This window comes from Apis mellifera, linkage group LG14 (genome assembly GCF_003254395.2).
Source record: "Apis mellifera strain DH4 linkage group LG14, Amel_HAv3.1, whole genome shotgun sequence".
Lineage (NCBI taxonomy): Eukaryota > Metazoa > Arthropoda > Insecta > Hymenoptera > Apidae > Apis > Apis mellifera.
Genome location: NC_037651.1, coordinates 2,856,938 through 2,883,876, shown reverse-complemented (window position 1 = coordinate 2,883,876; position 26,939 = coordinate 2,856,938). Strand labels below are relative to the sequence as shown.

Genomic DNA, 26,939 nt, shown 5'->3' with positions numbered 1-26,939 from the left:
GGGGAGAGAGAGGCATACGCAGCGGTAGTAGGGCCCGGGTCGTGTCTCAGCGCCGTGGCTTTCCGTGGGCACGGACGGGGGCCCATCGAGGGGGGACTTTGCCCCCACAAGTGGCTCCCCGGTAGCGCCGTCGCGCACCTGCCGCTTATTCCCACGCCGGGACTCACGTTCGCCTCATCTTTCCTCTCTTCTCCCCTTCCTCTCACCCCCTCGCCCTTCCCTCTCTCGCTCCTCTCTCTTTCTCTCTCCACCCATGCGTATATACCCCTCTCTTCCTCCATCCAATCCTCAAACGATTTTACACCGCATCTCTCTCTCTCTCTCTTTCTTTCTCTTTTTCCCTTCGTAGCCTCTTCCACAGCCTCCCCCTCCTCCTCCTCCTCGAGGACCCTCTCTCGCCTCGTACTACGTACGTACGGCACACGTGTGCACCACGGGCCCCCTCTAACACGGGGAACGGGCACGCTTATTTATTTTTAGATATTTTTCGAACGGACGCGAGATATACACCCTGTTATACGAATCTCGGAACGAGGTGCCGCCGTTTCTGGACCTCCTCCCCTCCCCCTTTCACCATTCTCTCCTGGAGAAATGGAGAGAAGACGTGTACGACGTCTTTCGTATGGTATTTCGTATGGGGGGAGGGACATTCCTATGATGGAATACGAATTTTGACGAATTAAAGGCGCAGCTGAGTGGCCCAGGGCTGAGTTTCGGTTTCGGTGCTCGGGGGAATGTTTATCTCGATGAGAGGAATTAAGACTGGGTGGAAGGGGTGCAAAATTGCGAGATTGGGCTTTTGGTAATTTTGATACGTTTTGCTTGGGTTGATTGTTGTTGTTGTTAATTGTTTAGGAAAGTTTGATGATGGTGGATATGCAAAAATATACAAAATGGAGGAGAAGCTAAGTAAGATTGATGAAGCAGCGTGGTTGAGGTATCAAGATTTTGATTTATGCGTTTGATTTATTTGCTTGTTAACTTGTTTATTAATGGAAAAGAAAGTTTTTACATTGAAATTGTAATCTCCAAAGAATTAAATAAAGGGGTTAAATTATCTTATAGTTTCAGAATAGCTAATTGGAATTTGATTTTTTGATTAACGATCTATAACTTGTTTAAAAAAATTGGCAAATAAGGAGATTACGTTAATTTCATAAATCAACGTTTGCTTGAAAGTGGAGAAAGATTACACTTCATTCTGGACGAAACTTGAAAACTTCACGATCCACTTGAACCCCTTTTAATCTCGTTTTTTTTTTTTCAAAAATAATCAATGTGATTCAAAAGGTACGATCTTTGGCAAAGCCACGTTTCTCACTGGAATTGTTACAATTACCTTTCCCTTTTCGAATTACTCGTATGCTCGAGGGTTTACGTGCTCCCCAAAGACACAGTGGCGTGGATCGTAAAAGAAAAGAACACGAGGGGAACACGCGAGGATCGGATCGAAATGAAAGGACGAAGCGGGTAAAGTGGACATAAAGTGGAACGAGAAAACGGACACCTCGACTCGAGGAGGATGTCGTTCTGGTTAGAAATTCTGACGGGTTCTTTCGTCGAAGAAATCCAATCCGGCGACGCTCTCCTCGCGGTTGAAGGGTCGTTTTGTTTGACGTAGATACCAATGGACTGATATTCTGACCAGATTCCTTATGGATTACCTGTATCGTCCAACAAAGGAGCAACCGATCGATTTTCGTCCTCGCACTTTAACCATTGTGCGTGTGGAATTAATAGCTTACTCTTCATTGTTGGACACGTATAAAGTCTTACAAACATTTCACAAATCTGAGAATTTAACAATCTTCCTCTAAAACAAGATGGTAATAATAATATAAATTGAATAATTGAATTGTGCATATAAAATTGGCATTCTTTCTTTTATTATTATGCTTTAAAAATTGAAAGAGATATTGAGATTTCAATAATTGAATCAACGTTTCAATTAACAATTCCCTACATATTATTATTAAAATAAATATTCAAACAAATCTATTCAAACAACCATTCATCCAATGCTTCCTCTCTCTCTCTCTCTCTCAAACACACCCACCATTGACACGTACACGTCCAAATTCAAACAAATTCCCACTGCCCGATTCCACACCTGTACACCCTATTCTATGAAAAAATCCCTCCTCGTTACAATGCACCCTCGTCCTTTAAAAAAAAAAAGAAAAATCGAATTTACCCTGCCGTAGATCCGATCGGACACGCATCACCCCCTCATTACCCCCCTTCTACATCCAAAAGGAATATAGCGAGCGTTCCATTTGAGAATTCCATTGTCCACCCCGAGGGGTGGTAGAGAGAGAGAGAGAGAGCCTGTTCCCCTTGGAGGGAGTGGGGGATGCGGAGGAATCCCGCATCACCCCTATTGTTGTGTTCAACCCCACGCGAGGGTTGAACACGCCGGGACAAGTGGCATTGTGCGTTTTTCGACGGGGGAGAGGAGGGAAGGGGAGGAGAGGAGAAGCACGTTGCACAGGTGCACGAGGCCGCGTAAAGTGCATAATGTGGAACGGTGAATGGATAGGGAGCGCGAGAGAAGGGGAGGAGAGTTTCGAACAGGCCCCTCTCTGCGCAGGAAAATTAGGACCCTTTTTTTTTGAGAGGGATGAGAGGAGGAACGTATTTTTATTCGACCGAAATTGCTGATACGCGGGGAGGAACGAAGATACCACGATTCTCTTCTTTTTCTTTCAAGTCGAGAGGTTTAGGATTTTTTTTCTTTTTTTTCCGTTGGGAATGAATGGTTAATTTCAATCGTTCTTGGATTGTATTTAATTCTATAATTTTTATTGTATTAATCTAATGATTTAATGATAAAAATAATGATAAGTGGATTGTTTAAAAATTTAAATGAATTTTAAGAGAATAGGGTGTTATGTTTTAAAAGAGAGGAGATCATTAAGCAGATTTATTGTTTGAAATTATATCGAATTTTTAAAACTATTAACTCTAAGAACTCTTGAAAAAAATCATCCGATCCTTTTTCATCTCTAACTTCCGATACAAAAAGATTTCATAGACAGTATCAAAGTCGTATATTTCATATTTTATACACAATTTGATACTTCGTAAGATCAGAAAGATGTATATCAACTTTCAAGTTGTACGAGGATTATGGTGCAACTATAGACTCGCCAATTCTAAGATTCTTATGAAAGGAAAGAAAGATGATTCCTTCTTATAAATTAACTGCTCAGTCTTCTCGTTATATTTGAATTATTATTGGTAATGAAAATTTTTTCAAGTATTATAATTATACATACAGAGACGTATCATGATTAATTTTATTTAAATTCGCAATAAAATTTTGCAAAATTTTGTAAAACGAATGCAGATGTTCATCAAAAATACCAGCATGTTTAAGAAAATTTCTAAGGATAATCATACCCGGATAAAAGACAAACAAACTTTAAAAGATATTTTCATTATCAATTTTCGAAAAAACGAAAGAAAAGTAGAAAACACTTTAAATATATAGCATCATTTTTAATAGAATCGTTAGTATCAATGATACCATCATTTCCTTTCAATGAGAAATATAAAAACAATCACCAATTAAAAAAACCATATAAGGACATTTTTCACGAGATAAGGATTAAAAATTTGCCATTAGCAGATATATCTGTATATGTATATCCAAGGTTACCTCGTTTCTCAATAAATATCTCGAACACAAAAGAGCCCCTGGGTAATCAGGATACGGCCTTTGAGAAAATTACATACCGGTGCTCGTTTCGTAACAATGTACGGTGTTCATGCGATGACGATTGCGATCGAGGCGAGCACGTTTGGCCACAGGTAAAACGCGCAGTTTGAAAAAGCGTGTCTGTGGAGAATGAGCGAGACGGTTTCGCATCTGCCCGCGAGCTCTGTAACACGTTTCCAGAAAACGAGCATCGAGAGCATCCTCTCTCGTTCGTCCCTGATCGAAGGGACTCGTTGTTAAAAGCGCGTTGTTAAAAAGAAAAGGGGGGGAGGAGGGGAGGGCGAGAGGGAGGGAAAGGAAGGGAACGAGATATAGGGAGCAAGAGTAGTCTCTGGACAAGAATGGCAGTTTTATTTCCATCGAGCCACTGAACTATTGTGATTCCTCGTAAAAGATGCGGAGCAATTGGGCCCCGGCTGGAACGGGCCCTACCGTTGCCGCGCCACGATTGGCCGAGTCGAGTGGGGAGGGGATGGGGCCCAGCGCCAGCGCCACGCCTACCCGGCAGACGCTCGGACGCGATTGGCCAGCTGCCTGGGTCCGTTCAGCGCTCCCCCACCACTCGCTCACCCGTCGCCCCGCTCTCCCTCCTCGCCCATCCCCTCCAACTGCGACGCAATGCCCGTACACGCGTTGTTACCCCTTCTATTACACGCGGTACTTATACTTTTCTTTCGATTTGTTTGACTTTGAAACTGTTTGGCAGGGGCTTTGGCCTCGCCTCTGCGAAACGAGCGGCAGAGGAGCCTTTCTCTTTCCGTGCGTTCATCATCATTATACTGGTCGTCATTATTTTCGTGTCTACTCGCTCTCGAGCTCGCGGTGCCCCGGTAACGTGACCATCGTTATTTTCACCGTAATTACCTCGTGGCCCCTCTCGAGAGGGACGACGTCTCGTCCCAGCAATGGACTTTCGACGCGTCGATATTTTATCCCGATCCATCGTTACACATGACGCTCGTTGCCTCTTTTCTTTTTTTTTTAATCGTATACATGGGATGATATGGGTCGATGGTTGCATCTCATGGTTTGACGTTCTCTTCTTCTTCTTCTTCTTCTTCTTCTTCTTTTTTAATTTGAGGTTGGTTTCATGTTGTATCGAGTATTGAGCCAATGCAACTTTTTGTCGCTGTCACATGTTTCTCTGAATATGTATTTGTTGCTACCTTTTTTTCCACTTTTTGTTTCTGTGTCAAAGGAATAATAACATGTCAACAGGTTGCAACGGGGGACGAATGTCCTTTCAATGGATACTGGCGTTGCTGGTAACGAAGTAGATAGCCTTGAAACTAAAACAAGATCGTTCGATTACGTTGCTTTTATAATTCGATACTTCTTCTTTGGAATCTGTTACATTAATAAAAAAAAAAAAAGAAAAAACTCGTTGCTTCGATAAGAATGAATCGTGGCTTATTGCTGATCAAATCTTTTGATATTTATGATATATTGCATATGTTTTGTAAGTAGCAATTTTGCAATTGTGCGTGAAAGTTGGAATTTTTGCAATTTTCAATAATATTTTTTAGACGATTCTTAATGCGAAATTAATGATTCTTTGCGATTGATCGTTCATTCGTGATTAATGTTCAACAATCACGAAACGTAAAGTAAATAATAGCGTACAAAAATTTTCAGATAGATAATTTATATCTTTTCAATGCATAGATGCAATTTATATCAATAACTTATTATAATCCTTCCAACAATCTCTTCGTTTCTTTTAAACTCGATTCGATCCCCATCCCACGAAAGTTAGAAAGTTCAGAAAGAATCCTGTAAATTTATTTACGAACGTACAAATGGATCATTTAATTACTCGCGTTAACTTTATCGTATAATTAGAATCGATGAACGTTGGTTCGATGTTATAACATCGACTCACCGATTATCGTTACGAATACTTTTACTCATTCGTGAAACGAAATCCAATAAAATTTTCTATCCCCTCGTTTCCACATCCTCGAGAAATCTCGAATTATCGCGCCGCGTCTCGTTAGATCAGAAGGAAATATTTTTCTCACGTATCCCGCAAGCGATGAATCGTGCACGTTCACCGTTTCCATCCCATTTTACTTATGCGCATAATTAGAACATCCAATTAGACGGTGTTATACCCTGCTAGTGGAAGCTTTAACACTTTGCCGGCCGCTGTAATTAGCGTTCTTACCAACGCTTATCGCATGGACGATCGATTTTTTCTTTTCTTTTTTTTTTTTTTTTTAACGCATTATGAATTTCATCTCGCTTCGAGAGGAGAATTTAAAAGGTTAAAAATGGCCGGTTCGAAGATACCGAGTTGTGTGAGATGCGTGTAAAAAGCTTGTGAGGAAGCTGTTAAGGAACGGTAATTACTTTCCATGATTCTTCGATCGATGGACGATAAAAGCATGAGATTTCTCTGCGTGCTCTCATCATGATATTCTATCGTGAAATGTTCTTTTTGAGAGTACATTTATTTCATTTGTCTTTTTTTCATTCTTTTCATTTATTTATTTATTTTTCATTGTTTCGCAATATATAAGTTTATTATTATGATAATTGACAAGCAACGTTTGATGACAATTGCTTGATTGTTGTCTCCATGGAATGTACAGAGAAGGAAAATTTTTTACCCTCGAGTTAAAGTTATTTTTTTTTTTTTTATTCATCGTGTAGCGAGAGAAAAATACGATGAACGAACTTATTAACTCAATCTAGTATTTTACAGTAATTACGAAACACGAGCGAATATATGAGAAAATTTCGCGTGTTTTTTTGCACCATATTGCACGATCTCGCGCACTTTCACGTAGTTTTGCGCCACGCTGTGAAGCACTTGGATTCGATTAACCCCTTACCTCTCGATTTCTCAGCTGTCTGCACTGCAGCAATTAGTTGCTCTCTGCTTCGATACACGATATCGACACAGAGGTACGTGTAAGAGAAATATTTCTCATTGTACGAAGTTTAAATTTTATTTGATAATTAATTCACTAATTTCGAGATAAAAAGAGATAGAAATTCTTCTGAAATATTCTTCTTATTGACGATTCTTATTGAAAATACAATCGTAAGTAACGCACTCGTAAGAAAAAATTCTCCTCGATCCTCTCCTACATCTTTGCCATCTCATCCGAATAATAAATCTTCCAGTTCGAATATAAATTAATTCAAACCTCTCTCTCTCTCTCCTCCCTTGAATCCAATTCCACCTTAGCGAAAATACCTCATCAAAATACAAAATCACTGTTACATACTTGCATCTCATCCGTGCACCTGCGATACCCGGCCAGCAGCCAACTCCTCGACATCGAAACACCCCCCCAAGCAGCCTAAAAAGAAGGAGAGAAAAAAGAGAAGAAAGGGGAAGAAGAAGAAGAAGAAGAAGAAGTGGAAGAAGAGAAAAAGAAAATTAGAAAGGGAACCAGCTACATCAGAAGTACACCAAGTCTTCTTATACCGGCAGACTCCTAAATTTACGAACACATTTCTCTTCCTACTTATTCCCCTATGTCCCCCTCCCCCCTTTCCTCCCCGCTTGTGGGAGCACGCTAAGTGGGACAGAGTGAGAAACGATGCATACGGTGGCCGGTAGTGGCCTGAGTACCCTCCATTTTATTTCTTCCCTTTTAAACAGCGCGAATTCACCTCGCGGCGTGACGAGGAGTCGTTGCGCCCATAAATTAAAAAGGAAAAAAAGAAAGAGAGAGAGAGAGAGAGAGAGAGAGAGAGAAAAGAAAGAAGAAGAAGAAGAAGAAAAGAATGAAAACACGGTGGACCAGCGAACGTAACACGCGCCTTGGGAATTATTGCGCGGCTTGAAACGTGCTGTTGCTAATTTTTCCCTCCCCTCGCCCCTCCCTCCACTTTCCTTCCTCCCTTTCCGTCATTTCTCGTCTCTTTCTCTCTCCCCTTCTCCCCACCAAGACGCGCATCAAGAAAGATAGAGATCTGAAATCGTTATGTTTACGTACGTTATGTTTCGAATCGTGTTGCGCGACAAAAGTATGGAAATTTATCGAACGAGGCAAGTCGCGTTTAAGTAAATAAGGAATAAGGAAGGGGACACGTTTATGTTTATATAAACGTGGAACGGCGACGAACGAGCGTACAGAAGGAAAATATCCGTTCTCGAGACAGTTTCTCGACAAAGCTATCGTTCATTCGTGCAATTTCTCTAAAAATTTGTGTTCTGATTATAAAACAGAGTTCGTAGACATTGAAACGATTTATTAATTTATAAAAGTAGTATAAATTCTATCGAATTATTAGAATGCAATTTTTTTGCTTCGATACAATTTCATTATATACAATGTCTCGTATAAAACAGAGTTCGTAGACATTGATTTATTAATTTGTGGTATAAAAGTAGTATAAATTCTATCGAATTATTAGAATGCAATTTTTTTGCTTCGATACAATTTCATTATATACAATGTCTCGTATAAAACAGGGTTCGTAGACATTGAAACGATTTATTAATTTATAAAAGTAGTATAAATTCTATCGAATTATTAGAATGCAATTTTTTTGCTTCGATACAATTTCATTATATACAATGTCTCGTATAAAACAGAGTTCGTAGACATTGAAACGATTTATTAATTTGTGGTGTAAAAGTAGTATAAATTCTATCGAATTATTAGAATGCAGAAAAATAATCCTCCAAGCTCCATTGCCTCCAATTTTCTTGCTTCGATATAATTCCATTATATACAATGTTTCGTATAAAACAGTATATTATTAATCTGTGATATAAATTCTATCGAATTAATAATCCAAGTTTGAAATAACTCGACATAACTCGGTATAATTATTCTTTACAGTCGTTCGAAGCCGGTCGTAATTTTAGAATTCTTCCGTTAAGCCAAGGATCGAAAATCGTTTGGGAAGAAGGCCATCGCTTCTGGCGGAATACGGCGGATCGCGTATCCCGGTTGTTCCCGGAGAAGGGACGCGTCCGTTAAAGTTTTATTACAAGGGCCCGCAAAGTGTACGTGCCCCCTGGCCCATTTTGTTGCGGAATGGAGAAAGCGAGGGAACTCGATTCCTTTCGTTTTGCACGGCCTCTCTCTAATCGATCGGTCGAAAGATGATGGCTCTTGAAAAGGCCACATCTCGCTCTTTTGGCGAAAGTGTGAAATTGTTTTTTGGTAATCAGAGATCGACGATTTTTCCCCTCCTCCTCCTCCTCTTTCTTCGAAGAAACCTGTTCGAATCGGTATTCTTCCTGGTGGCGATTTAATTTAAAGGTGAATGGGAGAATGATTTCCGAAAGGTGGCGAGATTTATTGTGCCGGTTCTCGAAGTCGAACGTGGTGTTTTCGATTCGATGGGATTGGACGGTAATTGCATTTCATCTCTGGATACTTTGTAGTTGTTGTTGATGTAAGCCAGCGTTTCTCAACCAGTTTTTTTCTGTATCCGAATATGTGATCCTTGCCTTTCTTTTATTAAAAAAAAAAAGAAAATGGTTTTGAAAATTCATTCTTCACTTGTTTCAAATACAATTTTTCCTGAGAATTTTTTGCATAACAAAATAATGGAATTATTAAACATTTGCAATTTTATTCTATCTTAAAGTTTAAAAATTAATTTCATCCTATTTTTTCTTTACCTGTTTTTCATGCACAGGATTTGCGTTTCCATAAATGTATCACAACATGTGTTATTGAAGATGTTGTTCGATAAATCTTGCAAAAATTACAGCATCGAGGAATACTCGTGAATTTCATTCACGAAATTTATTTCACGATGTTTGAAAGATGGAATACGCATACATTTTCTGAACGCTGGTGCGATAACGCGAGAATCGATTAATTTGCCGTATCGATAACAGAAAGATTTAGGATAATTATGCATGGCGGTCACGTTTCTTACGTTCAAAATTGAATTCTTTATAAATGTTTTCGGCTATTTAATGAGGAAGTTCATAATTCGAGATATTTATCTGGCCTCCCGTGTCTTGTCGTTTAATGAAGCTCGTTAAAAAGCACTATTCACGAGAATCCCCGCTCGTGTGTAATGCAAATGGGCGCGATTTATCTGAACAGCTCGTACAGAGTGAACACGAAATTTTTTTAAACTCGTTTCTTTGGTTTTTTCCATTGTTTCAAAATTTATCCCCTAAAGATATTATGCAAAAAATATAAATTAATTATATTCTATTATCCATAATGATTAAATATTTTTAATACAGAAAATTTAGCATACGATTAAAATAATTCTTGTCTCTTTGTTACAGAAGAATGCTAACACGTCACAAGTATTGTTGAAGAAGGTGAGTGCGAATACGACAACAAAAATCTTATTTCCCTTTTTACGCGAAACAAATAATTAATTAAACGCTTGAGACAATTTTTCTCATCCGTGCTTTCGACAAATTTATTCCAAAAGATCATACATTCCCGTGTACAAAACATACAATGTGAGACATACAACAGCTCGCCACGCTACGATATTATTAAGTATGTGTCTCGAGCGACCATTAATCCACCCTATCGTAAAAACATGGGTGCCCTCAACCCCTCGAACATTTCCACTCCGCTAGAAAGGAGTTATAATTTCATAATCCCGTCGCAGAAGACATTTAGCAGATGTTCACGTTATCACCGTGGAGAGAACAAACGGTTGGCCAAAAATTGTTCCCATTTTGGCCGCATACCATCTCGAGTATATCGCTCTCGACTATCCATATATTAATACGCGTACGTAAGTGGGGGGCAAATTAATGCGCTTTAAGATGATTTATGCACGGGCACCGCTCTTTAACGCGGTTTCTTCTTACACGCAAACCGTTTTTCCTCGCCTCTTATCTCTCCCCCTTTCTCGTCGAGCTCGTTTCGATACCTCGATCACGTATCCTCGCATACCTGCGGCCTTTTCAATAGAAAGTTTTCAAGAATGAAAGGTGAAAGGATATATTTTTTTTTTTTTAAAGAATTTGAATAAGAAGGATCGAAAGATATTTGGAAATAGGATTTATCTCATTGCGTTTCAAGGGATCTTGAATTATTTCAGTTTTATATATATATAAATATTGAGATTGAATTAAATTTCTTTTACTTTTTGATTATTTCAACTTCATTTAAAAAAAGTAGGATCGAGTTAATGAAAGTAAAAAAAAAAAGGGAGCGAAAAACAGGTTTCAATATTTTTATTTTGTCGGTGTTTCGTAAGTTTTTGCGATATTTATAACTGCAAGTTATATATAAGAGCGAGATGTAAACTCACAGTTTGATACAAGTGTTATTAATTCTTCATACGTGAACCGCAATTAAAATTTCGATGAATATCTTTTCGATAGAGTTTTTAACAAGAATATTTGTTGTTGCGAGGCTCCTTTAATTCAATTAAGCTAATTTGTTACCTCATTAAGGGGGGGGAAAATGATTCTACCGAAGATGAATTCGAAGTTTAATTATACATAATCCTTCTGAAGTTTAATTATTCTGTTGTGCGAGCGAAGATAGCTTCGAATGATTAAATTTAAATGAATATACGCTTGCACTTCGATGATTTTTTAAAGGAAAATTGTGATATCAATTTTGATTCTTTAATGGCGACGCGTGTATTCGTAATTAAATGAAATTAATCAGATTATTTAAGAGAATTCGTGCAACTTTTCCGAAAATTCTACCCTCTTAAATTTTAACAACGAATCATTTCAATCGCCAGTTTCAAAAAAGATTTATCAATCAAATTAAATCAAACGCAATTCAAAAAATTAATTATACGAAGAAGAATCACGTTCGTTTAATTCATCTCATTGATCCTGCTTCAATTATACAAGTTTTGGCGCATACAGGATGCCGAATGAATGATAAGATCAGAATTGGGCGTGTTGCCCGTATCGCGTGCTGTAATCAGGCTTGTCGAGTGTTGATCGAATCGTATCATCACACGTGAGAAACGAAGTTTAGTTAGTCGGGGAGTTAACTTCCGACCGAGGCAATTTCCGCTCTCCTTTGTCCCCTTTGAACATCGGGAAAATCGCGGAATAAAAATCGAGGCCCACGTGTCCACGCGTCCTCGATTACGTGCTCGAAACGTTTTACATAAGCTAGTGCTCTCTGAATCGATTGTTATTCGTTTCCAGGTATTGCATCTTTTATTTTCGCCTTCCTTTGATTAAAATCATTCGTTTTTTACTGAAAATATATTCAAACAGTTTTTCTATAGGCATCTCAAGGATCTTGTTATAATTATAGAACAATTAGTTTTAATAATCTATATCGAAATAGATTAAATTTTATCAATGATATTTCAGAATTCTGATACAATTTTATATACATATATATTCTTTGATAATTGTCACACAATCAATGTCCATTTATACAACACTTGGCCAACGACAAAGGGATGTTTCTCATTCTTCGTGCTATCCTGTTACATCCGAATGTGAGTCACTGATCGAACGCTTCTAAAACCGAGTATACTCGTCCACTAGTTACAAACATGTGTACAAACATTCACAATTAAAATATTCATGGGTACAATTGGCTAAAATTCCCAGAATAATCGTTCACGATTTTTTCTTCGCTCCTCTAATTTTAATTCCTAATTTTCACTTCAACTTTGGAAGAACACGCGTTACTTGTCACGCATGGTTCTACGAAACTTCAATCGAGTAAAACTTCGACTCACTTGTATAGCTTTCGAATAAGAATTGGTTGAAAGGCTTCTGTCTGGGGGAAAAACGGAGGAAATCAAATCGATACGAACGAGAGCCAGTCCTCTCCACCTGGCGTCCATGATACCCTGCTACGGCGTCGCGGCGCTTACCGACCGCAAGCTTTGAAAGCTCGTAAGCTCGTCGCGATATATTTATATGCGCCGCGCGTTCATGCGATCCTGATAGAACAGCCAAGGTGGAAAGCTCCCCTAACTTTTGGAGTGGGCAACGCGACGGGCTCGCGATTTAACGAAAACCGTGGCGCGGTCGAAGGAAACGCGGGTGTCGACAGAAATTCGGATGGGGACGTTGGACACAATTTTTCTTCCCATCGATCCTCCGTTCCTAGGAGCTGCGAACGCTTACAAGGCGCGTAGAATTTCGCGTTTGAGTAGAATAGTTCCAGTTTTCCCCAAGTTTTTCCCTAAAAGATAGGAAAAATCGAGGAGTTCGAAGAGCTTGAAAGCTCTGCCACGTGGAATAGAGATGATGTGGGTTTTAACTTCGAGTATTTGGTGATGGTGTTTGAGATATTTGAGGAAAAGGGGAAATTCTTAATCGATTTTTCCGATTTCTTCTTGTAGAATTTGAATCTTGGATTTTTTTTTAAATTATGATTTATACAATTTTCATGTACATTCTATTAATCAGACTAGTATATTATAACTAATTTTAAAGTAAAGATGAACACTTGGAATAAAGAGAAGATTTTTAAGATTTAATTTAAGGGAAAAATATCAAACTATTTATCAACAAGTTTTCAAAAATTTACTTTGAAAATAAGAAGAAACAATTATCAATATTCCTCCATGAAAAGAAACGCAAACTTTTTCAACAATTAGAAAAACTTTGTCCTAGACAAAATAAATCTCAAAGCCTAATTACCAATTCCCCTAATCATCTAAAAAGACAAATTATTATTAAACGAATTCGTAATTCGAATAAATTATCTCGTACAAAATCCACTGACCCATTACCCGTCCACACTCTTCCCCTTCAACCACCATCCCCCACCTCTCCAAAAATCTATCGTACACCACCACCCACGTCGTGTATCATCTCCCTGCGCGCACGCCGTGCCTCCGTGGGCGTGTTCCCAGTTTCCGCCACCCATCACGCGGCGCGCACCCCTCCAACTCCGGCCACGAATCTAAAATTGAACGCGGGGGCGTCGCGACGCCGGCGACCTCCACCGCGCTCGTGCTCCCCTGCTCCGATTCCTCGCCGTAACGACGCTCGTCGCGACGCTCTCTCAGGAGAAACTCCCCCCCCCGAAGCATCCTCCCGGCCGGCTGTTGTTCTCCTGTCCGCGGAGGACGTCGCCGAGCGGCCTCTCGACGCCGTCCTCGCGCACCCCCTCCTTCTGCGCCGAAGGAACGCTTGCCCAGGGGGGAGGAGGAGGGAGAGAAAGCTCGACGGGAAAGCTCTCGAGCGCAGTCGAGCTCCGCGGCGCGCGTGCTCCCCTGTTCCATTGGTACGTCAGACGACGTCTTCCGTTTGACGGGCAGCTCCGTCAGAACGTCGTCGAGACTGACGTTCGTTCCACCCGCCCCGTCATGCTTCCCTGATAAAGCGTCGCGAGCCTAGGGCGCCGCTGAGCTTTCTCAGGGGCGCTTTCTCCGTGGCCCGCTTCTTCCCCGTGGATCGCGGATTCCTCGTAGGCAGGGAACGTGACGCGTCGTCCAAGGATTTTTACTTATCTCGCGCGTTTCTCCCTTTCTTTTCTCGTGCAGTCGGTGAGGGAGGGTGAAGGGGGAGGAGGAAGGTTGTCGCCGAGTTCGAACGAGTATTGATCCGCGCCGTTTTTTTCGTTTCCTCTTCTTTTTTGTTTTTAACAATTTTTTTTAACGAAGCCAGCCTCGTTATAGGGCTGCGGCGGCAAGGGAATCGAGGCGGTGTGTATCGGTTGTGTTATCTCTCTCTTGCTCGCCGGGCAAATATTGATCCCGCGATTGTTGCGATTGCGGCCTGGCTTGTTGCTCCCCTGCTTCGAGCCGGGGTGGGGAGATTAATCTTATCGGGGGAGGGAAGATAATTGGTGAACGATTGGATTGGAGTGGGAAAAGAGATCAAGAAGGAATTATTATTATTATCTTTCTTTTTCTTTTTCTTTTTCTTTTTTGTGAAAGATTATTGTAACGTGTTTTCATTTCCTTGGTTTCATTTAAAGAGGAAACAATTCGATCGTGTTAATTTGAAGCGAGATGAGAGAGGAATAAAATAAAATTAGGAATAGAAATAGATTAATTAAGGATGTGTGATAAATGTGTAATTTTTGAGTAGTTGTTGATAGGTAATTAATACTTTATTTTAACAATTTTTTCCCTTATCCAGTATATATTCCAAGTTGTTAGACGTGAGATGATGGCTGTCGTATGACGTGCCACTTCTACTTAAACCTCGTACTGTCTCTCGCTTTCGGTCCATTCCACTTCCAGACTGTTTAGATTATATATATATATATATATATATATATATATATATATATATATATATATATATTTTAAACAGCAATCTTAAATCGTGACTCTTGCCTTTATTGACAATTATTTGATACGATTAATAAATTGTTTTAAAAATAATTAGAAATTAAGTAATTGAATAATAAAAATTCATACATTTTATTCACACGTACAAATCGTTACGATATCGAGTACGACAAAAATATTATTTCTAACAAAACTGTATTACAATTTACAATTACAATCTTACAATCAAAAATCTTCTAATCTCGGCCATCCAACCCCATCCTCTCTCGACCGTCAACCGGCATCGACGTATGCATTCCTGGTAAAGCGTCGCGACGCCCGAGGACTGGCGCCACGGGACGCCGCCGTCCACGCCAGACGCCGGCCAGCGTCGCGACGCCGAAGCTCGGCCGAGCTCCACCGCGTTCCTGGTAGCCGGCTCACGAAACTCGTCGTGACCGAGCCGCGACAAGCGGTGAGCGACAGGTGGGCACCTCTCGTCGGGATCATCGACACGTCGACGTCGTACGTCGATCACCGTCCTCTTCCAGCGGCCGTCGAGGTGACGTCTTCGGGGGCGGAGGGCGGGCGGCTGGCACACCTGTGCGACCAGGTCGAGAGACGAGCTGGCGCCGCATCAGGCGCCCATCATGCCGTGTCGGCGTCCCAACCCCTTCGCCCAGGAACGTGTATAGAGCCACTCGAACCCTTTCGAATTCTCCTCGAGCTTTCTTCTCTTGGATTGGAGGTTGGGTTTCAGTTTCTGTATAAATTTGACGAATTTCTTTTATTTTTTTTTTCATGGAGTTTATATAATTAATTGAAATATTGATTTAATTTTTTGATAAGTAGACTTCATCTTTTATATATTTTATGCGGGAATTCATTAATTTATCATATCGAATTCGAGGTAAAATTCAAATAATTAAACAAATATGAAATAAATAAATTAAAATAAATTTAATTGATCAACATTTAAATCTATAAAATATTAATCTTAAAATAACTCTTATAAATATAATATTTATATATTCAGATAAAAAAATTAATACAAATATTCTTCTATGATATTCAATATTAAAACCAGATACCAATTCAGATTCACCCTCAATTAAATCAAATGGAGTTCGATTTAACTCAATTAATATTCTAGTAAATATTATTAAATATAATGGATATAATAAAATTGCAAATTTAATATTATTCTGAAAAAAAAAAACTCATTAAATGAAAAACTTTCAACCATTATTATTAATCTAAATACTAAAAAAAATAAATTAATTTCAAATGAAATTATTGTTGATACTAATCGTATTGATCCTAAAATAGCATAATTACAATTAGAAATTCATCCAACAAACAAAACAGGATAAACTCTTAAACCTAAAACTAATAATATAAACAAAATTCTAAATTCAATAAAATATATTAATCCAAATCAAGGATATAAAATTCACATAACTAATGATAAAAAAAATATTAATATCGGTCTATAAATAAATAAATTTGAATAATTAAAAAAAAATCATTCTTTAGATAATAACTTTAATGCATCACTAAAAAATTATTCGATGGTGTTTTTATTTTATTGTTATTTAATTTGTAAGATTGTAGAATATTAATTATTTTGAAAATTTGATTTTATATTTGGATAATACTTTTAACTATTGTTCAATCAATATCTAGGGTTCAAATTAAATAACAATATTTCAATTATTTATAAAAGTAAAAATTAAATAATAGGTAAATCTCAGATCTTAGTTTGAATAGAAGTTTCCTTACTTGGAATGGAGAACGTTGCACGCTATTGGTAAATAGGGTAAGAGACTTGCGCATCATTTCCAATCGAAGCCAACATTTTTGCCATTGGCGTCGTTCGTAAGAATTTTTTACCAGGATCGTATGATAGGTATCGAGGGTGTATGTAGGGAATATAGGCGAGAAGAATTGCTTTATCCTTCGGAGGAGCCTTATAAGCTCCTGCCTTTCGGCCCTAATAAAGGATAAAGAGAGAAGTAGAATGAGAATCCCATGGACAGACAGTAGTCGACTTCTATCACTTGAATGCGAGAACCGTTCTGTAATTAGTTTTTGTGGATTTAATGTGCGTGTATAATTAACATGTACAGTCAATATATTATTAAAAATTATTTATTATATCTTGAATAAAATTTTTCTATTTATCAATTTGAAATGAGAAGGGATAAATAATTTCTAACAAGTTGAATATATTGTTATTTGAATTTTTTTTTTTGTGTTACTTTATTCAATATTTTCTTTCACTTTAGGATTAATTATATTTAATATTAATATATCAATATTAGTTGTGCCAGGTTAATGAATATGATATGTTCATTTTTTAATTAAATGTTACAAATAACAAAGAGATGATAGGAAGCAAACAAGGATTGAAATATAAGGTAAAAATAATCTCATAGACAAATTATCTCATAAATTCTTCAAATTATATATTTCCAAATACATAGAACTAATTTAACAGTTATTGAAATGTTCTGATAATTCAATTTTTAACTATCATAACGAAATGGAAATAGTCTTTGATAAAATTCAATAAAAAATTTATATCTCTTTCACTGAGTTTCTAATTATAAGATTGAATTTAATTGAGGATGATTAAGACATTTAACTTAAATTATTTATGACTTCAAGATCGTACATTCTTTTACAATTTCATATCTAATTATTTAATAGCTATTTTTTGCATTTAATAGTATCACAATTATTCATCAATTTTCCAATCAAATCCAATTAAAGTTAAAAACAATCTGATATATCAATACAAAATCTATTCACAAGTTAATCCAGATCTCTTTCTCTTTCCATTCATTCATTTCAAATTAATTTACAACTACATATATCTATATATATATCAATTACAAATATTTAAAAAAAAAACACTCTTAAACCATAATTCCATAATTCACAAATTTTAACTCAATTAATTACAAATCAAAATAAAAATATCCTAATCACTACTTAGCTTCCAAATTCTCAATAATTCTCTCCCTTCATTCTCAAAATCCTAAAAGCCCAGCATCCCTTCCCCACAAATCCACCAAATCAAAATCAAACGTGTGTACTACATGTTCGGGGCGTGCCACGACCACCTATCAGGGGAGCATCCACCTATCCAATACATCCAATACAATAAAACGTGACGAGAACCCCTCTCGACGAGACACTAGGAGGAGGGGAGGGTGCGAGAGAGAGAAACAACGTTTCAATACGCGTTCAAACACACGTACGCTTCGACCACCCTCTCGAGGGATGGATGTCGTCTTCCGCTTCGTCCATCTCCCATTTTCTTTTTTTCCCTCGATCGTTTCTTCTCGAGGGGGGAGGAAAGGGGGAAGCGAGAGGCGATTCCAGGAGATGGTCTCGACGGTAAGACGAAGCATCCAGGCGGTTGCTTGCGAGCAGCCCCCGTTATCCGGCTAGCAGGAGGCGAGGCTTGGTCGCTGGCGCCGGTCAGCGTCGGGTCGCCGGGCGCCGGCCACCGAAAAAGCGCGGGCGTCGCGACGCCCTATCGGGAGAGCAGAACACGCAGCGTGTATACTTGGTTGGGAGTCTCGGTTAAGAGTGGGAGAGAGTCACGCGGTTCGAAATAGACGCGAGTATTTTTGGACGGGTGAAGAGAGGAGGGGAGGAGAGAGAGGAAGGGATGCTTTTGTCGCGCGAGAAAGAGAGAGAGAGGGAGGGGATTGATGTCTTGTTTCTTCTTTGATCTCGTTATTTTTGGGATCGATTGCGTGGATACCAGTTTGGATGAGAGAGTCGAGCACGGGTCACGTTGGATTTTTTGATGAGAAGGGAATTTAATCGAAGATGAGATATTTCTCTCTCTCTTTCTTTACTTCGAGGAGATTCTTGTGTCTTGTTTGCATTGAATCTCGAATGATTGTTATTGGAGTAATATACACGTTCGTATAAATTTGATGAATCGAAGATCTTGAAGATTGTTTGATGAATTGTTAGTTTTGTTAGATTGATTAAAATTGAAACAATTCGAAGATTAATAATTAAAGCCTTCGATATTAAAAAAAAATATTAAATATATCTTCCAATGTTTAAGAGAATCTTGGAATCTTAATTTAGATATCACGATTCTTCGTTTTAATTTAAGATATCCTTTGTGCAAACAGAATTGGAATAAATACGTACGGTTTATTGGGAAAAGCAGGAAAGTTTGCTCGTATAACGAATGTATACAAAACTTTTGACTGAATGTGCCTTTGGAGCAAAGTAATCTTCCTTCAGTCTAAATCGAGCACCGCGACCGTACACCACGCTATTTTACTACTTCGGAAACATTGTCGATTGCGTATTAAATTAAATCTATTTGGACGTTAAGTTTTAAACATTTTGAACGGTGATAAAAAATGTGAAAAGTTTAAAAGCGGATTGAAATATGCGAATAGAGGAAAAATGATAAAACAATTTTTCCTAATTATTATTTTCTATTATTATTTTCTATTAAACGTTTATAGATAATCTTTTGTTTCTCCATATTCAAATTATTTATTTTTATCGCGTTTTTTATTCATCATCATCACGTTTTCCATCAATTCAATTATTCAATCCATCGTGTAAATTAACGTGTCATTACAGTATTTATTATTTTGAATAGAATTTAGTTTTTTATATTTTATTTACGAATACCAGTGAATTATTATTTATTTTATTTATTTAAAACGTGTCTTTAAGTGAAAAAATGACAAATTTTTCTCTCCATGGCATCGATGCACGTCATTCCCCATCGATTAACAGTAAGTAATATTACATCAATATCATACAGTTTCTCAAAAGTTTCCTTTTATTATTCTCACAAAATATCGTAATCTATACTACTCTCAATTTTTACATTAAAAAGAATCCTATTCAAATCCACAACAAAATAACGAATTTCGCGAAATATTTCAGAAAATCTTGAACGAAAGACGAAAAAGCTTCCTTGAACAAAGTCAGCCACGTGAAAAAAAAAATATATAATTTCTATCATATCCAGAACGAGTTCCCAATTCGTGCACGACGAAGTCAGTTTCATTTTCTGATTATCCTTCTTCTTACTCCTCCTCAACAGGTATCCCCTTTCCCCTCCTTTCCCTTCCGTGTAACTCGGTGCATCTACACTGCTATTATTAAATCCAGAGACTCTCCCCTCCTCCTCGAAGGATCATCGTAATAAATACAAATTAAACGATATTTCATGGAACAATTAGGTTCGTGGAAAAAGAAGGGAGCGAGGCTCTTTTGATTGGTTCGCCTTCGTCCTCTCTCCTTTTAGGGCGGCCAGGAATTTAAGTTGTATTACGTGTATCGACGGTAAAGGACATAATTGGAGGCAGTTTGAGCGGAAGAGATCGTCGAGGCATTGTAGTTTGTCCATTATAAACTTGTTCGATTAATTCATAATTCTCTATGGAGGATGTAGAGATTTCTCGACTTCTCTTCGTCAACTTCGCGTGGAAGGCTTGAAAAATTGCGCGGACGGTTTTGGAAACTTGTTCCCTTTCAATAAAACTCGCCTCTTATTATGGAGAGGAGTACTTATATAATTAAGTATGAACGAAGTGTTAATATGTTCGCTTTAACAGGATGAAATAGAGATCAAAACAAATTTTGTTTATCAATCCTTTAATATAGAGTTAATAATTAATGCAGTATTGTATTTTCTTTCTAGGGGAGAAATTATAATTATTGCAAAAAGCTTTGAGAAGCTCATTTTAATGAAATAAAAAAAATTAATAGAGTGAAATATCTCTATCTTTTATTTTGATTTATCTTTCGATTTTCTGAATGTATTATAGGAACATCCTTTGTGTATAAAGCGAAGAATTAGAAAGGAAATAAAATTAAATAACATAAATATTGTGCCTTGCTCGCTTCTCAGTCTTACTTTTTACATGTGTAGAAGTTCATTCAAGTCTGTACCGGGAAAAAACTTCCAGCTGCGTTGCAAGCTCTGTATTATACCGAATACATTATCAAAAATTTGCAATTACGACTATAATTAGAACGAAGGGATGAAATTCAATACGTAGTACTTACGAGTCTCGTGTTTCGAATGCTAACTCCATGGCTTTCGAATGCTACTCGCAGCGACAGTATTTCCATGATTACACTTGAAATGTATTATCACTCTACACAAGGTTGTAGTCGAACACGTAATACTTACAATCCCCTCTTCGAAGGGGTGTTCATATGAAAGAGACTCAAAACAAGAACTTTTGAATAATACATTGATGCTTATAATTGCATTCATAATTTATCAAAAGAAAGAATAATACATAATTAATTTCATTACAGATCGATTGCTCATATTAATTCTGAAATCGTTGGAAGCAAGCAAACAAACATCCACGAAAATCCACTCAATCAATCAATCATGAACAAAGCATTAACGAGCAGTACGTAAATTTAACAATGTTGTCCAACCAGGAAATCGTTTATTCCATCTTTCAACCGTCCCGGAGAGATTATTTCGAGGGTATCGGCGTTATAACTATAAAATTGATATCGCTTGTAATTTCGAGTCGTTACAGTCGGTCAGCAGGAACGAGGATACTAGATTATTATAAGTCCCCCGTGATTACAGGCCTTGGGGCGCGAGTGTGTGCCGTTCGGCGCCATCACGAACGCCTTTACGAGCGTTAATGAGCCACATTGCATTCCCATTTTTTCGCTCCTTTCTCATTTCGTTCTCCTATCTCCCTCCATTCGCTTTCTGTTTCCTATTCAATAGAGGGAACATAGGCCCAGCTAGATCGATTGGAATTATCTTTTTTTTTTTTCGTTCCCTGTTTCCTGCTCCTATTCATTAGAACGTCTCTGCGTCATAGGTGGGTTAGAGAATTCCTATCTTTTTCTCTTCGTTTCTCTTTTTTCCGTTCGATGGAACCACGGTTGGAATTTTCTCCCTCCTCTTTCTTTCGTCTCTCCGTTTTCAATAGAATTTCTGGATTCTCGACTCGCATTTTTTTTGAAATCTCTTGGGTTATATCAGAGTTTAGGATCAGATCTTTGGTTTTGGATCTAGATAATTTTTTAGAAATCATTTTTAGAATTTTTAAATCAATTAGATTAATTAGAATTATTATCTTTCTTTGTTCTCCATTCTTTTTTCAATAAAAATTATTCAATAAAAGTTTCTATGGGTATATATATGTATAGAATAGGTTGATTGAGTTGTCTTCTTTTTAGTTTCTCATTTTTTAAGTAAAACTTCTAAGCCATCTGGATTTTAGTCGAGTCGATTAGAGCTGGATTTAAAAAGAAATCAGAAGCTGTAAAAGCAAGTTTTTCAGATACGTTCCCTTCGGTTAATTGGTGAAAGAAGTGGTTTGGAATGCGTGGAACAGATCGATTTACGCATTCAAATGAGGATGTGAACGAGGTTTTCGTTAAGAACCTCGGCATAAATTAATGCCTCGAATGTCTTCTTTATTCTGGATCCCTCAGAAAAAAGGTTTTCGATAGAGATACGTTTCTTTTTCGAGCGGAATATTAAGCGGTTTGAATTGAATTTTTTTCCTTCTTTCTCTCCTTCCTCCTCTTCTTCTTCTTTTTCCCAATTAATGAAGTCACATATATTTAGGTAGATGTTATCTTCTCCGTGTTCTTTAAAGGAAAGATCTGTTTCAACTGTAGTTTACGTAATTTAAACGTAACGAGGAAATCGATAACGCGCGAAATCGCGTGAGATTTCGTGTCTGCAACGACTTTAACGACAAGAAAATTACAACTTGTAAATTTCTTCCGTTCCGTTAGGAAATTAATAAAAATCCGCGTAATAATAACCTGCAATAATTACAATAAAATATTGCACTTCGTGTACAATGTTTAACTCGTTTACTTATTAGTATTATTTATTTATTTATTTTCAAGTCATACACTAATATTATAATTAATCGTAGATTATTTACAGTTTTACAATTAATTTTCAACGAACAAAAATCTCCCTCATTTTTCTGATTTACTTTCTAATGATAAATTAAGAAAAGAAAAGCAATGGAAATAGAATAAATCATCCATGAAAGATCTCTCTCAGAAAAAGAAAAATAAAGAAGATGCGAAAGAATGCAAGAAAAGAAGAAAAAAGAGGTTGGGAAAAAATTGGAGGAGAGGGGAAAAAGAAGAGAAAGGAAGGAGTTGAATCAAGGGTGACGAGTATCGGTATATAGGATGAAGTTTCCCCTGTCCTGCCTCTCGTCCTTCGTCCTTCGGGCAGAAGGGAAGGGCGGGGGGAGAGAAGAGCAAAAAGAGCGGAGGCCTCGCGTCGTGCACACGCACGCACACGCCTGGACCTCGCGTGTTACGGGTGGCACGCGTGATGTGCGTGCGTGACGGAGCGCGGGAAAACTTGGTCCAAGGATATTGAATATGGATTTCCATCGCGATTGCGTCATTTTAATTAATCGTCATTTTTCGAGGAGAAGGAATAATCGATAAATATTTCGCCTTTTGTTTTTTATTCTCTGATTGATTATATTTCTATTAAATGAAAAGAATTGTGTAGAATTGAAAAGAAAAAAAGGGATCTCAATCCCTTTCATCAGTAACATTGTAAAAAGATCCATCATCTTCTATCTGTCTATTTTTACACGTAGCCTCATGAAATATGCATCTTAACCATTATTCTTAATATGGTTGCATTGGATCCGTTGTTGTTTCCCTGCCTTCGAAACGAATCCTCCAGTTTCATGAAATTCGAGATTTATACGACGAAACGATCGACTCGGCTCGAATATTCGATATAAAACCTCGATTTTTTTTTCTTCTTCTTCTTCCTCTTCGAGTTATTCAAGTCAACGTCCTTCCAGTTCGAAAGCCTCAAGGATCTCGTTTAATTTCTTCGAGTTTCAAGACGCAGCTTCATTCAAGACCACACAAGGGAAGAAGAGGAAGAGGAGGAGGAGGAGGAGGAGGAGATATATGTAGAGCATGCAAGCAGTTTAACTTACCATGCTACTTCATCACGCGTTTTGCTCGTGGATGATGCATCACCGTGCACAAAGAACGGGAATATAATTCTGTAATGTATCACTTATGGTACGTGCATTGCCTCGGACTTCACCTCGCTCAATCACTTACCATGCACCTGGTTATCAATGTGTTAACGACCGTCTTTTCATACGAGTTGTTTTATTACACTACCGGTTTGATGTCATACTGCTACGTTGTAAAACGTAGCCGTGATTCTCCTCTCTCGTCACAGCTTGACCGACTGCGTCCAGATTTTCAGATTACGTTTTTTTCAATACGATTCTTCTTCCTGCAACTTTCTTCTTTCGTTTAGTCGTGTTATTTGATTTTCGAGATTTTCTTTTTAATCCTTGCCTGTGACGAGTCGAATTATTTATTTATTTTTGATAGCAGAGATTAAATGTATAGTGAAATAAGTAAATTCTTGATTTGTTTCGGATTAATTGAACGTTCGTTCATTTTTAATAATTTTTTAGATTTTATCCAAGATTCTTAGTTATAGTGTTATTAATTGTTGATTTGTTGATAATTTTCTAAAGTTTTATGTAACGATGATTCAGTTAGATTCGTGAATTTAGTTATATCTTGATAAGTAGATGGAAGTTTATTTGAGTATTAGATGAAAGTTAATTTCTTTCTCAGTAGTTTGGATCAATGATTGCAATTGTGAAACGAATTTATCAATTTTCTCAAAATATGTCAGAGTGTTAAAATACTTTTTGAAATGAAATAAAATTTTACGTGAAACTGTACAATGTAGAGATTTTATTTTCAAAATCTATCTAGGATGATAAAATAACGATTATGCATTCGTTATTATATAATCTTTTATTTAACGAAGAAATATTACATCTTAGAATATTCATAAACACACACATACATTCAATTCTTAGAAATTGTTATAAAAACAAAAGATTGTGTATTTTTTAAAATCATTATGCAACGTTACATTATGTAAATAAATAAGATTGCACTGGATGTATCCAGTCGAAGCACACGTGCTGATTTATATGCAAATCGTATGTAGTGAATCATTGCGTTTTTAAGATTCTTCGATCTCGTACTCGCTAACGCAGCTGGGAAAACATGCAATCTGAGAAAGCATGTTCTTTATTCCGAGCAACAAATTCACTATATCATATTAATTTATAAAGTTTAAATTGTCAAAATAAGAAATCTTTGTTGTCGAAAGCACAATATTAATAATAACATCAATATTCTTTAATTATTTTTAAGAATCTTTTTACAAGTTAAATTACTCCCTCTTCAATCATCAATCCCCTTCTACACAAATACAATTTCAATTTTACCAATCAATAATAAATATTTCCATTTTTATTTCACTTATCACTCCCACCATTAAAATATAAATTACCTCCTTCCAAAATCTTCTTGTCCCATTTACGAACAACACCCCTTATCGCTCACCACGCTTATCTTTCTCGCTTCCCCCTCCTCCAATCTCGCTCAAAACCGTACATTTCCTTCGAGGAAACCCGAAGTTTCCCACACACTCTCCCCCCTCCCTCCTCTTCAACCTCCTTACCTATCGCGCCCGATTTTTACGCGCCCCTTCTTATCAAACTCCCCCTTCCCCCTCCCATCGAAGAAGCCACCAATTTTTCCACTTCTTTCCCCATTCATTTCCTCGCTTTGCCTCGCCGAGCCCCGCTTCTTCCCTCCCCCCTCCCCGTGTCTTCCCTTCCCTTCCCCGGCCATTTCGCCCTCCCTCTCCCCGTCCACGACTCTCTGACTGACTCTCGAGCGCACCTGCCGCCGGTTCCCACACTCGTTGCCGGACGTGACGTCATCGTGACTCCCTCCCCTCACCCGCGCCGACTCGCCGCGTGCGTACTCGTCGCCGTCTTCGCCGTCCTCGTCGACGTCGCCGTCGCCGTCGTCGTCGTCGTCGTCGTGGTCGTCGTTGCGATCGAAGTGGTCGGGCAGCGATTCGATCGGTGATCGGCGAGGAGTAGGAGGAGGGCGAGTAGGAGCGCGGGGCACACGCGTACACGCGCGCGCGTTAATCGCCAATGACACCGCGTGCACGTCGCGTGCACGGCGCGGAAGGGCGTCGCTGGGGCGTTGGAGGATGATTATTATTGTTGGGAGGAATAGAACGGTGTGGGGGATGATTTGCATATGCGTGTGTGTGAAAGAAGGAGGGATGTTTGTTGGAATTTTGTTGGATTAAATCTGCGCGGAAGGGGATGTTTTTTTAGGTAGTTGTTGTTTATCGAATGTATATATTGTATGGAAGAAATTTTAATTTGCATTAACTTTTTCATCGTTTTCAATTTTGAAATAAGGAAATAAGAAGAGGATACGAAATCTGGATTACTATAATTATTAACATTAAAACGTGTACAAGTAACAATTAAAGATAGAACAAATCAATGTTTTTCTTTGCCAAATAATCATCGGTTAATGGATATACAAATCGATACAAAACACATAAGCAATATTCCAAATATAATTCCAATCTAAAAAAAGAAAGAAAAAGGAAAATCCAAGAGAATAAAAGGATCTTCTTTCGAAGACTGTATCTCTCTCACAAATATGTTTTCCTTTTTTATTTTAAAAAGAAAGGAAAGGAATCTGGAACTCGATCTTCTTTCGTTTGAAAAATATATAATCGTGTATGTCGAAAAATGCAGCAGGTGCAAATCACTCTACTCATCGCGCAGAGTGGGAACAATCGGTTTGCCCTTTCGAGATCGAGATCGAGGGGAGATCAAGGCCGCGACGTCAATGGGAATGTTCCACGAGAGACAGATCCAAATATTCACGGTTCACGTTTTTTGCGCTCTGTCTGTCGCAATCCCCCCCCCCTCCCCGGTTGACACGAATATGCATCCGGTAGCCGTTTCGACACGCGATCGGCTGCGCTCGATTTTTGCTCCACCCTTTATTTTCCTCCAATTAATTATCCTTAAAGGGGACACTGATGTTGACGATGCTTTTAAATTAACGCTTAATTTAACAAGATGAAACCGTGATATTCGATCGGATATTTCGACTTGAGAAACGAGAAGAAGGAAAAAACTAATTGAATTAACGTGTAGTATTTATTTTTAAAGTATATATGAAACGT

At 38.0% G+C, this 26,939-nt stretch overlaps 1 protein-coding gene across 3 annotated transcripts in view; it reads left to right on the top strand.

The window, feature by feature from the left end:
• LOC413213 (tubulin polyglutamylase TTLL4) overlaps positions 1-26,939 on the top strand; it is a 166,645-nt gene that overhangs the window by 103,607 nt on the left and 36,099 nt on the right. For 2 of the 3 annotated variants that reach the window (XM_026445207.1, XM_006559281.3), the window contains one exon: positions 9,945-9,980. The exons of the other annotated variant lie outside the window; for it this stretch is intronic. The gene's annotated coding sequence lies outside the window, so the exon portion shown is untranslated. The remainder of the gene's footprint in view (positions 1-9,944; positions 9,981-26,939) is intronic. 3 annotated transcript variants of the gene reach the window in all.